Genomic DNA, 6553 nt, shown 5'->3' on the forward strand with positions numbered 1-6553 from the left:
ACAATTTTAATTTCTTCTTTTTATTAATTACTTGTTATAAATTAATCTGAGGAGGTCTCTTAACACCAGTCCTTTGTCTTTTCTCACCCTTGATACATTTAGGGGTTTGATTTATTCAGAATTTAAAAGTGTTGCTGTCATTTCGGGCTCCAGATCTGCAAGAGCTCCTTGTTCAGCCTTGAAAGAGCGACCTGGGGAGGAAGAACCTTGGCAAGGACTTCACCAGAAGCCTTCAACCATGCATTTTCTTCACCGCTGAAGGCCGTCTTTTCATGTTGAGCGCTGCGCATGAAACATTCATGAGAAGCACTTTTGGCAGTCAAAATGTATTCCCTTTCTGACAACAATTGGTGGTGTGTGCATGTCTGCCTTGTGACAAGAACACACAAGATTGGATCAACCTTCAATGTTCCCCCATCATCTTCATCCTCTATTGTGCTCCCCGCTCTCTTTTCGTCCACTGAAGGACCCCTTCGTCTCCGCGCGGTACAAATGAGACTGACCTTCGATCGGCGAACATGAGAACGGATCCGCTTGGCGTGGTTCGGCTTTGAATCCTTTCTCACGCCGCACATCCATTTTCGTTTCTGAAGAAGCTTCTCTTTGGCCGCCTCTCCACCTTTTGTGCTCAACTCATGATCTAATTTTTCCTGCCTTTCTTTCCATCCTCTTTATTTCTTGTGTCCTCTTTGTCTCCGAAATGCGTTCTGTAACTTCCTCTCATTGACTTATCACTCCCCCCCCCCCTCCCTCGCATCTGCTACGACTGTCTGTGTCCTTCCAATATGTTTTTGTCCTCTTTGGTTTTTGTGTGTGTGCTCCTACAGATATATATATATATAGTCTCAGTGGTAATGACATGGGTCACTGTCTGAGGTCAGCAACTTCTGCCTCAAAGCTAAGTACTAAAAATTGTCCAGCAAATGGACCAGGTGAGACAGGACGACCAAGATAAAGACAGAAGGCGGTACAAAGGCCTATCTGGCTCTCCTTATGGCGACAGTATTTCAGCTAATCCTTCTTCTTCTGTATCAAAGATAGTCTTATTCTTTCCTGCTCTACTAAACAAAGCCTTCTCTTCTATTAAGGGTCATCAGTTCTGGCTGTAAAACTCCACTTCCCGTGATTAAGTGTCCAATTACCGTCCCTTTCTCTTCCCACGCCTCCTCTTACTCATTGCATGAAAGGCGTCTTCGTTTTTTACGCTGTGTGGACGAGTCTCAGCCTCCGTTATTGATAGAGCCCAATGGGAGGAAAAACCTGTGCACTTCCATTCCTTCCTCATAAGTGTCCTCATACCTTCAATATACAGAATACATGACCCACCCAACAGCGATGATCAATGTTCTTTTAGTGATACAAATGCACGTTGTTAAAAGAAACGACTATATTTGGGAAAAAACTTAATGGTTTTGGTTCAAATTAGTACTAACAAATGTGACGTAGTTATGTTCGTAACTTTAAATACCTTGACAGGTTGACTTTTTCTTCACACAAGATACTAACTCCATCCTATTGGGTGAAATTCTTATATTTTTTTGCACATCCAACTTTATACTAAACGTCCTTACCTCTTCGATTGTACCCGTCCTAATAACTATGGCCACTAGAGGTCACAACCTAATATTAAACGTAAGTATGGGTCGCATTAAGCTGCGTACAACAATTTTTTTTAAAGTGAGGACCTTTGGAAATAAAAGTATTGATTTACCTGAAGGAGCATCACATGGTTTATTGGCAGTCCTGTCAATTAACGTTATAAGGGACTCAGATCATAGACTGTATATATAAATGGACGTAGTGTCCGTGAGGTCACCCATAGGTTTCTGCAGAGTTGCTGAGTCGGCCGCTGCCATCTCGACAGTGAAGTCACAGTCCAACCCCTAGATTCCACCGGGTCCGTCTGCGTCGCGTTACGACCGCGTTACGACCGCGTTACGGCCGCGTTTCGGCATTTATGGCGATCGCGGCCACTCTAGTCAATGCCGCGTTACGGCTAAAAGCGTCCCAGAAGCGTCCCGGAAGCGTCCCAGAATCGCCTCGGCACTGGGCTCCGCTAAAAATAGGCAGCTGGTCTATTTTCGACGCGATGCGAGGCGTTGCAGAGGCGCCGGGCAGGAAGTGGACCGGTCAGAGCATCAGTGAATCCCCAAAATAAAAACATTTTGCAGACCCTATCCCTCCGTAGTCTTTCAATTAGGAGAATAAATGCCAGCGTTCTCCTCCGGTTTACAGGCACTGTGTAAATTATATATATAGAACAATTATGATGATGAATGCATTTTTTTACCACTAAAATACAGCAACACATCTTTGATTCATGTTGTGTATAACTGGACTATTACAATTATTATTAACTTTGTCTGTACAAAGTAGCCTGTCGAGGAAATATGCCCAAATCAACAAAAACTGCGAGCCGGCACGCAAGACGCTCCGCTTCTGAAACGCGCCCTGGTTGGGTATGACGCTGGAGGAGGTCGGACCAAAACCGCACCGCAGACGGACCCGGTGGAATCCCGGGGGAACTCCCGCCTGCTCCAAATAAGGGCAAAGAGGTGGAGCCGAGGCGGACGATAAGTCCGATATTTAAATGAAGAATACTCCATCAGGCACCAACACAACAAACACGTCCGAGTTCAAGTTGTGTTCCCCGGATCAGCCTCGCAGCTGAGCCCCTGTAGCATCCTGGAGCTAACAGAGCTAACGGAGCTAGCAGAGGGACAGAAAGCTAGAAGCAGAAGTCACCGCAGAGACCTGTCCATCAAAGTGACCACGCCCTAATTTATGCAAAAACTTTAAGACCTAATATAACTAAAAGGGGTGCGTTATAAAAAAATTCACTCCCCAATCCATTGTCATGAAGGTGGATTCTAACCATATCCAGAATAATTTGTATTGCATCCAGGGGTAGAAACGTGTTTATTTCTGCTGTAAAGTTGGGCATTTTAACATGGGGGAAATTGCGCCTTTCTGCAGCCATCCCCTATCGGCCAATAGATGAACTGCAGTTTGTGGCACTTCCTTATTGGCCTCCCGGCTCTGCCCCAGAGTTTGCCGCTTGACTCAGATATGACTTTGTTAAGTTTTAAACCTCAACCTAATATTGAGTGCCTATCTTCACATTTGACTGTATCAAATTCTAGTTTTAAAACCTTTAGTATTTCCGTTTTTATGCCTATGTGTTGCATACGCTCAAATAACAGTTATTTCCATTGTTTTCATGCTGTGTTAGGTACAAAAGATTACTTTCGGGAACATGTTAAACTCAGAAAGTATTTTTTCTGTCTGAAAATCGGCAAAGGACAGTTTCAAAAGGTGTTGCGTTCTCATACCTTTAGATATCACACTTTAGGGTCGAGACAAGACTCCTCACTTGAAAAGAGCAAAAGAGAAGAAACTACTTTTTCTTTCACATTATTTATTTTCTTGTCAGCTTCAATTCAAGGGAATTTCATGAGAATCACTGTTGATGTTTTATCTTCTTCTGTATTTATTTTAATATTGTTTTTATGTTTTCTTTAAAGCACTTTGGGCTGCTTTGTGCATGGAAGGTGCTATACAATTAAAGTTCAATATTATTATTATTACTTTCTACTTCTGCACTGTAGATGAAATCAATCAAGTTCAAACCTGAGGGGATATGAAGAAATAAACTAAATGTTTAAGTAGCAACATAACAACTGTGGTAATATTCCTTTGGGTCAGACACCTTAGTGTTTTTGCAGAACATAATTATGCCACGGATCCAAAACCTTAGACACTCAAGAAATAACCAAATATATGACAAATAGAAACACAAACACACTGCTGATTGAAGGAATTATTATATTGTTGTTCAACAGTATAAGAGTAAGAACACTTGCGTCAAGTCCGCCAACAGTATATTTGTCTGTCTAAAGAATAACAGAATCTCACAGGTTTTATACACTTCTTTTTAGTTTACACTTTGGACCTTTTACAATCACATGTTACAAGACCCTAAGCTAAATAACACACTGCAGACAGACATGTGCACATTCATGGTGTAAAGGTCTCTTAAGATAAACAAAAAGATGAAACTCAAGAGCATGGTTTACAACACATGATCATATAATATAGATTATTCCAACACATTATTCTGTTGTTGAGCCACTCTTTAGAAACGTCTCCTATCTCAAAGTGAGATGCCCGGCTTAAAAGGTTTTCCTCTGGTGTTCAGCTGGAGACTCAGGATAGATTTCTGGTTTGCAGAAAGCAGTTAGAGTTTCCGCTGCGGGGCGAGTTAGAAAGTAAAAATAAATGCAGACAGTTGTTGAGATGCGTCAGCCAGAGTTGCAGAGCCGCAATATAAAAAGGTATATTCCTCTGCATCCACATCCCTTCTGCTGTTCAGGCCATCTAAGTAAACACATTTCCTCGGTCCCAGTTTAGCCACAGTCTGAGGTTGAGTCTTACTTTGGGCTCATGGCTGCTGCTCTGTGATGGAAAAAGGATGTGTAGGCGATGGTTTTGCAGAGATAGCTGTCTCCTCAGGCTCAGGAGGCTTCTCGTCTCTCTATAGAGCTTTTTGAACGGCTCCAGTACAGGAAGTGAATTTCCCCATTAACTCCATTGACGTCTATAGGCATGGAATCAAAACAAACAACTACAAGATGAACAGTGATGTTTAATAAATGATTCGGAGCAACAACAAAAATTGGGAAACAAAAAATAAAAGGCAAAGGTACAAGAAGACTGTGTATATGCTTTTTGTTATATTGTTAGGTATACAGGCCATAAGACTGTTCAACACCTGAACTAAGAACATCCATAACATTCACCTGTTTGCAACTTACACATTATGTATCACTTGTATATAGACTCGTATGGCACTACTTCTATTCTATTGTATTTACTTGCACTATTTTATCTGTTTTCTGGCTTCCGGTAACTGCTAGAATCCACTTCAAGACACTGGTACTTGCGAATGGATCTGGCCCTTCCTACATCCAGGACATGGTTAAACCGTACACCCCAGCACGTGCACTCCGCTCTGCATCAGCCAAACGGCTCGCTGCACCCGCACTGCGAGGGGGACCCAAGTTCCCATCAGCAAAAACATGTGGGTTTGCTATCCTGGCTCCAAAATGGTGGAATGAGCTCCCCATTGAAATCAGGACAGCAGAAAGCTTACACATCTTCCGGGGGAGACTGAAAACTCATCTCTTTAGACTCCACTTCGAGCGATAGAATTACTAACAAAGCACTTATATACTAATAAAGGACTGGCTCATCTAAAGCCAGTTGAGCAGCACTTGAAATGTGTGGCTCTATGAAACCTGATGTACTTATATGATTCTGTTTTCTTCAAGGTTGTATCTTCTTGGTCGAACGCACTTATTGTAAGTCTCTTTGGATAAAGTGTCAGCTAAATGCAATGTAATGTTGTATTGTGTTGCACTGTTGGAGGAGCCTGGGACCTAAGATGTTCATTGATATATCTACACTGTAGCTATGCACGCATGACAAAAAAAGCACACATCCCATTAACCATTATGAATGGCAACTCAAGGAATCTGCAAACTCCTGGAAAAAGTTTTGCAAGATTTTGATCTACTGCAAAGTGAAGAAAGATTCAGCAACTGCGTGGCTTAGTTTGTGCCTCAAATGGTTTAAGAACCGCATTTTGGTGAACTACTTTTGTAATATAAGACAATATTTCTAAACGGGCAGTCATGTTTGTTTCGTTTGGGAGCAAACCATAAAGCAAACACTGTGGAGACAACTTCACTTCTGTGATGAACAGATTCTAGGATTGTTGGCAGTGTAGTACAAAAGAGTTGATATATTACAGTTGGCACTTCTACAGGATGACATATAGCAACGTTTCACAACCTCATAGCTCGTTGTACCTTAGATAGTTATGACCATATGTCTCATAATACAGATATTCTATTCACAATATGAATTTGACCTTCACTTCTGAAACCTCAACGATGAGCACTACTCAAGACAGTCTGTTAAAAAGCTTTTTTATGAAAGTGTATCAGCGAGAACCAGAAGCTTAAAGACAGCGTTTTGAAGGCCCACTCTACAGTGTGACAAATCCTTGAACATTAAACTGTAATGTGTCAAACTTTGACATGATTTCAGTTCCTAATAGCAACACATTAAAGCCAGTATCAAGTGGTTTTCATGCAGAGAACAAAACAGGCAGGGTTAGAGTCGAGGGTCTCAATCTCCTTCTTTGCACCACTCAAGACTGTTGTGATATAACACAGTGTATATGTCACTGCTACTTGACTCTTTTATATCTTGATTTACTTTAAGAATGCTGCTATGTTTTTCCTTTTACTTAGGATGTGTATTTAGTTCAGGTGTATATCAGTATGTAGTGTCTCTACTTTAAAGAGTCCTCTCCTGCTGATGTTCAGGTGTATATCAGTATGTAGTGTCTCTACTTTAAAGAGTCCTCTCCTGCTGATGTTCAGGTGTATATCAGTATGTAGTGTCTCTACTTTAAAGAGTCCTCTCCTGCTGATGTTCAGGTGTATATCAGTATGTAGTGTCTCTACTTTAAAGAGTCCTCTCCTGC

The sequence above is a fragment of the Notothenia coriiceps genome, unplaced genomic scaffold (genome assembly GCF_000735185.1).
Source record: "Notothenia coriiceps isolate Sejong01 unplaced genomic scaffold, NC01 NC01_scaffold00000339, whole genome shotgun sequence".
NCBI classification, from domain to species: Eukaryota; Metazoa; Chordata; class Actinopteri; order Perciformes; family Nototheniidae; genus Notothenia; species Notothenia coriiceps.